The sequence below is a fragment of the Scatophagus argus genome, chromosome 16, assembly GCF_020382885.2.
Source record: "Scatophagus argus isolate fScaArg1 chromosome 16, fScaArg1.pri, whole genome shotgun sequence".
In the NCBI taxonomy this organism is placed as follows: domain Eukaryota; kingdom Metazoa; phylum Chordata; class Actinopteri; family Scatophagidae; genus Scatophagus; species Scatophagus argus.
Genome location: NC_058508.1, coordinates 8942857 through 8952835, shown reverse-complemented (window position 1 = coordinate 8952835; position 9979 = coordinate 8942857). Strand labels below are relative to the sequence as shown.

The following is a 9979-nucleotide window of genomic DNA, read 5'->3' as shown; positions in this document are numbered from 1 at the left end:
TGGATTCCCAATCCAATTTTACATGTGTGCTGCGTTGTTGAGCCCTTTTAACTTGTAATTGCATTTTGTGTTTTCTGTCTTTACTCTCAAGTGTCCTAACGCCATTAAAGTAATTTCAGTTTGGGCTTCAAGTCAAGACTGCAACAGAGAGTCTTGTAACAGACTGGAGTTTCATGCTGATTTCTTGCGGTGTAATCCAGCATTTTTATGGGGACTCCCTCAGGATTTATGCATCAGTTTTGAGAGCTCCTTTAAAATCTGTCTCTCTCACCTTTAGCCTACAGTAAGCTGGACAATACCGGAGAACCCAGCAAAGATACACTCTGGTCCTCGAACTGAAACAAAGACATAAAATGTCAGCAGGATGGCGCAAGAGTAAAGCCTGTTCACGGAGCATTTCAGAGCAGGAACTAAAGGTGTGCGTCCTCTGTTTCCAGGTCGGAAACAGTCCAGGTAAACCCGCTACTCCACCCGAGCAGCAGTGCAAACTTTTCTAACTTTGACGCTCGATTATTTGGCGAAAACTTCTACAGGCAACAACGCAGAAAACTGATGTGGAAAGTCACAGGTAAAACATTGTATTCAACATATCAACATCGAACATCGAGCAGTCAGCTGGATTTCAATTAGCTTGACAAAACATTGTGAAGCTGATCGGATTTTTGCACGTGTATGCTTATTAGACTGCATGGAAGTTGTTTGTGTCTGCGCCCGCTTTTGTGTTTTAACTCAGCAGTAGATGTCAAATCAGCCTTTTTGTAAAATGGTGTTTTTTCTTTGCACCACTGCTTGGTGTAGTTATTTCCCACTCCTATCTGCTCTGTTGTTGTGCTCCCAAAAGGCATGAATGGAGGGTGACGTTTTTTTGGCAGACAGAGGGTTATTCTAGACAAAAAGAAGAATGGAGGAGGGCAAAAAATAAAATAAAATAAATGTTGTCTGAATCATTTGTGATTTACCACAACTCTGCCTGCACTAGTGTCTCTTGGACTGAGCTACTTCCTGAAGGAGCTTTAGCGCAGAGAGAGAGAGGGAGAGAGGGAGAGAGGGGGGGACCGACGGACCGATCTGTCCGTCTATCTATCCAGCTGCCCCTGCCTCTGCAGAAGCGCGCAGGCATACACAGACAAAACGCGAAATCACACGCACGCGTGCACATACAGCAGTCTCTCTCTCTCTCTCACGCATACACATATACGTGCACGACTTGAGAGAGAAGGAAAGAGAGTCATTGCGAGCGGGTCCCATGCACGGTTTGGGCTGCCGGAGTCTCTAATGTAGTAGTCAATGTGCGTGTGCGTCCGGCGGCTGCTCACCTGCCTCTTCCTCCACTCACCCGGGACAGGAATAACGGGATACCGGGAGCTCTAATCACACAGAGGCAGGTTTGAGCCCCCCACAATGCGCGGGGCCAGCAGAGATTGCAGTGGAGAAGCAGCAGCGGTAGGCGCACACACAATGAAATTGGATTACAACAACAGTGATTTTATTCGCAGCTGCGCGCTTGTGAAGTGCTGAACCCGGGGATTTCATTCAGTTTTTTTAAGGACACGGTGGGAATAATTCATCGCCAGAGATTTTTGTGATTTCTTTTTTTTTTTCTTTCTCGTGTTGTGCAGTGTTTGTGAGTGTGATCACCATCACGGGCTGCATGGTTTCTCAGAGGAGAGAGGGGACTGTTGCAATGTCATCTCACACCACTGTTTTGGAGCTCTGTGGAAGGGAGATGCTGTGAGTACTTTTCTGTGTTCTGTTATTTTATTTTTTTTTTTCCCCTGTGAATTTGGGTTGTGATGATCGCGCACCGTCTCTGTCTCTGCCACCCCTTCCCTCTCACTCCTTCTAAATCAGCGGGCGCCGTGCGGGTTTTACCCACAGGCGTCCCTTAGCCAAAGTGCGACACCCACACCACAGCTGTCCCTAAAACACGACCAAATGGGATTTAAACGACGCCGGGCAGGCAGGATAAGACGAAAAGCAGCGACAAAAAAAATCAATTCTCTCTCATTCTTACGTCAAATATGTGAATTTCCTCATAATCCATAGCACTGGCGCAGTGAGCGGAGCGGAGCGCATCTGTATACAGCATCTCTCAGCCGGCCAAAATAAGCTCAGCACAGTTTATCGGTTTGCCATACACCCGTAAACTGTCTGCACAGGTGAGATTGAGGGAAACGTGCGCCCATTTGGTAGTTGGTCACACGCACCCAACATCCCCTCTTTATATGAACTATTGCAGGCTACCAGAAGAACACGAGTTTAACGCAAATTAAAAGACAGATGTGCTTTCTGATTATTTAAATCAGAGACTGGATAACATATTGCGTGTTTTTTCTTGGTCGAGCAGCGGGTTGGCACAACTTCCGGCTCTTCTTCATCCCACACCAGGACGAATAGTCAGCCTTAGATGAGAGAGGTGTCTCACACCGTGACGCTTATTTCCTATGTCAAAATGACATGTTCAGTGTCTTGCGTCTCTGCCACCTTCAGAAACGTGACAGAAAGTGCACACGGGCTTTGTCTTAATATATAATAATAATAACAAAAAAGCTTTAAGCGTGTAGAGATTCTCGGCCAAGAGTGGAAGAAGCAAGCCGACGTTGTACCAGTAGGGGTCGCACTTGTATTATGTTCGTTCCATTGAACTTAATGGGGGGGATCCAAGTGAATTTACATCTCCTCTAACCCCCCTCTCCCTATCCCCTGTTCTCGGGATTCAGTCACGTTGTTGAAGCGCAGTTCTATCACAGAGAAGCCCCCCCCCCCCTCCCCTTCTCTCTCTCTCTGTAAAGGTGCCAGCTGCAGCCCATGGAGGGGCAATCCATATTTTTATGACAGCAAAAGGAAATAATGTATTAACCCACACATGAAGATTGAGGCCTCACTGTAAATTATAACCTTTCTACTTTATGGTTTCCTGCTTTTTCCATTCAGCAGTTGTGTGTGTGTGTGTATTTTAGAAAGATAAATGGCTGTTTTTTAAGTAATGTTGCATTCATTATTGTCAATTATACAACAGTAGCACAGGCATGAGAGAAGGGTGTGGAAAGAAAATCAGCAAGATGATCTGTGTGTGTGTGTGTGTGAGAGAGAGAAAGAGATATATGTGACTGGTTTTTAGTATACCTTTACATATAGATGAAGACATTGTGAGCAGAACTCATCTCTGCAGTCCAGTCAGAGGATACCTCTTCTAAAAAAACATGTTAAGGGTTAAACTCAAGTCACCTGTCAAGTATGGAACAGACTGCTACCCGCAAAGCAGCGCTGCCGTGTTTCAAATTCATCAGCATTGTTCATGGCTGAGCAAAATCTGAAATCACCTCTGGCTCTGGCCTTCAGAGGTGTCTTCAGGGAAAAGACTTCTTTGCCTGTTGGGCGAGGACAGAAATGCTGCAGGACTCGAGGCCGCAAAGCAAGATGGACAGAAAAGAAATAACCTGCCGACCTCAATCTAACCACCGTGAATATAGACATATAATATGTGTGTGTTTTATTAACCACCATCACTTTGTTTTTCTTTATCCGCAGATTTCCTTCCATAGTTTGGCAATGTAAATGTATTCGCACGTCATGGCAGTAAAGAGAAAGAGGGACAAGGGTCTAAAATTGGCCGACTGCATGCTAATGAAGGAGAAACTGACTGATGCAATTAGCACTAAAGGAACTGAAAATAAATGAGCTCGTAGACATACTTTAACGTAGAGTCTAATCTTCCAGCAGAGCAGGGCTGCAGGTAACACTTATTTTTGTTTTCGATCCATCTGCCCGTTATTTTCACGATTAGCAGCCTAGCTGGTTAATCTATAAAAGGTCGTGATGTGAAAAGGTGACATTTTCAAATTGCTTCTTTTGTCCAACCAGCAAATTCAAAATCCAAAGACTCTTCTTTTACTGTCATAAATGGCAGAGAAACGCAGCAAATCCTTACACTGAAGACGCTGGGTGCAGCTATGACTCTTTTGCTTGAAAAATGACTGAAACTATTAATCGATTATCAGTGTAGTTGGCCGCTAATTTTCTTTAGATCAATGACTTAATCGATTAATTGACTAATTGTTGCAGCAGTACAGTGAAGCATGGAGGTGTGTGTGTTGGGCATCAGGTGCAGAGAGAGAGAGAGAGAGAGCATGGGGGAGAAACACTGTTCATATCCATTATATAAGAGAACAGTAATGGTCTTTCTTTGTCTCTCTCTCTCTCTCTCACACTCACACACACACACACACACACACACACAGTGGGTTTGTAGGGAGCTAAAGAGGTATGTGCAGCGGGCAGACAACATGTTGAAGCCTGAGTGGTAACAGACGATTACTTCCACTGGGCTTCTCGTGGGTGCTCATGCACACGTCAGGGCACACAGAGCAGATGGCTGGGGCCTGGGAGAGAGAGAGCAAGAAGAGACAGAGAGAGGGAGAGACTGAATGAGGGAATGGCTGGGAGAAAACAGATAGACGAATCTGCTGACAAAGGAGAAGAATGTCTGAAGTGATGGAGAACAGTTTGTGGCACTCCAACAAAGTTTTTGAAAAGTATGGTCAAAACCCGAAGCAGCACGTTTTGAGATGTCAGGCTTTTAGTTTCCCGAATATGCTCCAAAAACACCAGATCCTTCACATTCCGTAGTAAATCTTGACAGTATATTTTGTTAGAACCTCCCTGCCTGATGAGCCACCAAACACATCATACAGTTCATTTACTGTCTGTGTGGTAAACCGATTTTGCTGTGCAGAAGCTCCAATAGACCGACCGTCAGTCAGACAGCGTGGGTGCTCCTGTGACGTCATTCCTGGCTCTTTATGATGCTGATGCGGTGTTTCCGTAGGTGCCGCTCTTTTCCTCGTTTGTTCAGCCAAGGTGTCTGCTGCAGCTCGTTCTGAATATCAATATCAGTGTTATAAGTGGATGATTTTCTCCAGAAAGACTGATGAGATACAGGTCTTGAAAACAGAGCACGCAAAAAGTTTCAGTTGCGAAATTTTGGGAATTAAAAAGAATACAACAACAACAACAAAAACAACACAGAAAAAAAGACAAGAGCAGCACAAAACTGTGTAATGCTGTTTAAAAGCATTGTTGTTACTTTGTATGCAGAGGCATGTAGACAGTTCCTAACTTCAACAGCATATTTGCATTCATACAATTTCTTTTTCCTGGAGTCGGTTTTCTTCAAATGGCAGAATCTCATTTTAGAGTGAAATTCTTGAAATAGAGAAGGAGGGAAGGATACAGAAGCCGTGGAATGAAACTAGACAGAAGGAGAATGGTGGCAGAGAGGGGAAATGTAATGAAACAAAGCTGAGTTATTTTAGAATTGAGTTATTGCAGAATTAGCCTCTGCATAACTGGGCAGACATACAGCAATAGGACAGTAGAGGAGGGGCAGGAAGAGTGTGACGACCTAAAACCAGAGAAGGAAGGAAGAGGCTTGAGCCTATTGAATATGCTCAAGGTTGGAGGACAGGGTTCTCAACATCTCCGGTTTGAATCAGGTCTGGGACCTTTGTCCAGTTCTCTCTCTCTATGCTTTTGTGTCACTGAAAGAAAAGGGCAGAGAGACAGATGTAGTTTGAGGAAATAATTCCTCTGCTGTATGAGGAGGCAGATGAAAAACAGCTGAGAACGTGACCCATATGGTTGTCATTCTGAAAGCGATCTGAGGCACTCTGATAATAATTATTAAAAATCCTTCATTAAGTCCTGGATAGACCAACATGTTTCCACTTAAAGAGTTTTCAACTGGGTGTAACGTGCAATGAGGGCAGGTGCTTAACATAAAACTCACTCCAAGACCACAACACAAAGTTTTAGAAATGGCTTTTAAAATATCGGCTTAGTGTGGGCCACAGCCTCGTCATGATGTGCTGTAGGGTGATTGGGTTTTGTATTCAGCCAGTCTCTCCTTCAGTCGATTAAAAACAACCGCATTCAAGTCTATAGGCAAGCATAATGTTGTGTTGCAGCTATCCAATATCAGCTAATTGCAAGACAACATATGCTGTCTTGTTGAACCCTCTTCAGCGTTTTCACAAAACAGTCCTGAACATTTGCATTAGCTAAACTTTGATATTACGTGGACCAAAATGGTGAGAAAGAAGAGTGAGATGAGATTGAATACACAAGGTGGTTAAGGTCTGAAAACCTCGGAGATAGACGTTCTGAGAGACCATGGAGGAACATGGAGTTTGTACAATATCTTGCTTCAGCCGGCTCAGTGGGGGAGAATGTGGTGGAAATGTGGAAGTATGAAAGAAGAAGGGAAGGATGGAGAGACAAGTGAGCAGATGAATAGGCGATGATGAATGAATGTAGAATTATGAAGGAACCAATGCGGAACGGGGGAAAAATAACATGCAATATTAAGGGTAGTCTTCCACAAACCAGCAACTATGTATACACATGCGTCCTCTGGGCCGTGGCATAGTAAAACATACACTTATCATCCCTGGTATCAACCATTCTGGGTCCCAACCCTGTAAATAAATCATATCCATAGAGTGTGTTCAGTATGTTAATCTAATTTTAATGCCATTTAAGAAGATAGAAGGAAGAACGAATGTGACCGCAGCGGTAAATGTAATCATATTAATCATCATGTAAAGATAATGCAGCTGAATTATTGATGCGTGTGAAAGCTAGTTGTGTGTGGATCAGAAACGTGTGCTTAGTGCCGGTGAAGCTGTGTGGGAATGTTATAGCAATAGAGAGATTGCACTGCGTGTGTGTGAAAGAGAGTTTCTGATTTTCTGAAAAGGAAAAAGAACCTTATAATGTATCAGTTTCTTATTCATGGAGAAAGTGATTTCAGATTTTATATGAATACGTACATGCACAGAGTATTTATGGCTTGTGCCTGGCGCAGTGAGGTAAGAATTATGAGTCCCTGTGTGTATGTGTGTGTGTGTTTGTGTGAACAATAGCCAGTAGTATGGATCTGCCTGCCAAACATCATTAACTGTTGTGGTGCCAAGAAACGGTAGCCTTTTTGTGACGACAAACTGCCCCAATCCGATTTGGCTGGAGATCCTCTCTGTCTCTCTCTCTCTCTTTCGCAGTGAACTACTTTTTTCTCTCTATTGCCTTTACTTCTGCCTGTTTTTCTCCTCCTCTGTTCATTTTCTCTCCCTAAAAGCCTCCTGTGATGCTGCACACTTGAGACAAGGGAAGAGAGAGAAAGACTCTTTTGTTAGTCAGATTTCCATACCACCCATTGGATCCCAAAGATAATCTTGTCAACAATGAGCAGTCACTATAAATATCATAACACTCCAAACTGGTACCAGTTTGATTGTTTTGTAATTCTGGTTTTGCCTTTCACCATTAGTGTGGCTACCTATGGAGCCTACTGCATGTCCTGGAATGGTCTATTAGCTTGTAGCATGTAGAAAGAAACACATCCCTCAATCCCTTTATGTACAGTATGTGTACAGTACATATGGAAGCATTTATGTAACTGTCTTATTCAGCTGCTCTGCTCAGATTTTCCAGACTGTGTGGGCTTCATAACTGTCCTGTAACTGCTGAAGACTGCTGATGAAAAGCATTTTAACAGCTTGATGGTCCAGCTGATACTGTGATATTAATAGTGAAATGTAATATATAAAATGACTATAGCAGCAACAGCAGCAGCAGCAGATTGGCCCGGTAATTATGAAGACAGTCCTCCAAATGGAAAGCTCGAGTTTAAATCCTCCTTCCTTCCCTTCCTACCTGAGTGCTCTTGAGCAAGACATGAGAGAAGAAGTCTCTCACATCACTTACACTATGAAATATTGTATGTGTAATGATGTCGATGCCTTTATACAGGATTATATTATTAAGATAAATTCCACTGAGAAATAAACATCAGTCCTGTAGAATTAAGTGATTAAGTAATACTGCTGCTTTTGGGTGAAGGAGGATGGTGACTTCTTGACAGAGACACTTGGAATCCATTTGGCATTTGGTGTCTCGAATGGACTAAGATTTGGATGATTCATCCTTAGGTCTGCTGTAACAGTGTTTATGCTCAGTTGGGTGGGTGGGTAGGGGGCAAGCAGTCCTCTGCTTGTTTTAAAACACACAGGATGACACAGTGAGACCACATGCATTATTCAGCTTTCAATAGAGCCTTCCACCACAGTCTCAATTTCATTACAGAGTCACAAGGTGTGACAAATCCTAGGCTACAAAAAATAATCTAAAGAAGCAGTTGAAAAAATGTAGAGTTCTTTACTTGCATCCAGATAACTTTCCAGAAAATTTGATATAAAGCTTTTAATATATTTTTTTAGATATTTTGTTAAAGAAGAGACAAAGCTGCAGGAAGTAAAGAAACCATGTCAGTGGTTACTACTGTTGTGCACGTTGCTTATGAGAAGACACTGGTTGGCAACATGCGCATGTCTTGTCACAGCTCTGCTTCGTCGCTCGTGAACATTTCGTAAATGTGACAAGCTCCTTGTGATCTTACGACCTCACTGCTTAAATCTGTACTGGTTTTAACAGTGGCCCGATACACGACAGCACCTGTGAATCAATCATGCACCACCAGGCTCTGCAACGACGCAAAGACAAGTGGTCCTGTCAGTGAATCCATAAATCGTCAACAGTGCACATGGACACATTATGTGACCATATGTTTCATGCCCCTCTGATTTTGCTCACCCTCTGCTGTTTAGCACACCTGCTCGTATGTCTTACACATTATGATAAACCTACACACACACACACACACACACACTCTCAAAGTTTTATGCTCTCTGAGCACTGGATATCCAAGGAGGTCCACTGAGTGTCATCTCTGTAGGGAGAAGGCTGGTGTATGTCATGATTTGTGTGTGTTTCTCTCCTCTGGTTGGTGCAGAGTAACAGCTGCCACCTTCTTAGCACTGACTTTATCACTGTCTCATATTCACATGTTAACACAGTCATGTACGCAAGCGCACTGTCAAACATAAAAACACTTGTTTCAACTGAGGAAATCCCCCTCCAACCCTCTGCACCACGATCTGAGGCCCGCAGTGGCATCCGAAGCTATTTATAGCACTCGCTGGTTGATATTAGTCTCTTCTTTTCGGGCTTATGTAATTTGTCTCTCACTTACCTCTGGCATACAACATGATCTGTGTGTGTCTGACCGCTGTGTCACCACTTTGTGGATTGAATCATTTATATAAGAATCTAATAAATCCAGGTGAAGAAATGCTTAAACCAACATCAGCGTCATGGAGCATTTGTAACTGACATTATGAAACGCTGCGTTTATTTTGTCTTTTGTTTTATTCGCTGTTCACATCAGAGTTTCTTGATGGCTGAGACTGACATTTGTACATGTCAGTTCATACCATAAATCGCCGACATCAGTATATCAGTATGACAATGGCTGGAAAAGTCAAGGGGTCATCAAAAGTAATTATAATTAAAATAAATCTTTAGGAAGACAAGAATGTCTGTACCGATTTTCATAATCATCTATCCAATAGTTGAGATGTTTAAAAAAATAATAATAATCCTCTAGGCACCATGAAAATCTGTGCAAAATTTCATAGCAAGCCATCCAATAGTTGTTGAAATATTTCAGTTTTAACTAAAGTAGTAGAACCCTTTTCCCAGTACTGTATAGGACAGACACTTCAACTCTTTAAACTATTCACCGTTATGTCAGTCTCTTAATTTCACATAATATCACTATCTTGCAAATAATGGAGCGACTAAATCAACCAGCTGTCAGGAAGTATATAGAAGATAGATGAATGTTCAGTACAATACAACGGCTGTGTTATGAGTTGTGCATCTATGCAGCAAGTTGAGTGTTTAGATATTACGCACGCAAAATGTCTGCCTGCCCCTTCCGAGCAGCGAGCCTTGCTCCGAAATCATCTGATCCTGGCAGTCGTGACCATCAAGTATAAACTTGTTTGTCATTTTCTCTTTCTCTCACCCCTCCCCAACTTCCTCTCAAGGCCATCTCCCTCCCCACAAGGTTTATGTGTTC

The 9979-nt window shown here is 42.9% G+C and overlaps 1 protein-coding gene across 5 annotated transcripts in view; it reads left to right on the top strand.

The window, feature by feature from the left end:
• The first annotated feature begins 211 nt into the window (after positions 1-211).
• grin2aa (glutamate receptor, ionotropic, N-methyl D-aspartate 2A, a) overlaps positions 212-9979 on the top strand; it is a 136467-nt gene continuing 126699 nt past the window's right edge. Inside the window, exons 1-2 of one of the 5 annotated variants that reach the window (XM_046415929.1) lie at positions 212-568; positions 1620-1731. The gene's annotated coding sequence lies outside the window, so the exon portion shown is untranslated. Of the gene's footprint in view, positions 569-1193; positions 1444-1619; positions 1732-9979 lie in introns of those variants that run through there. The other 4 variants (XM_046415933.1, XM_046415934.1, XM_046415932.1 and 1 more) reach the window with 4 other exon arrangements.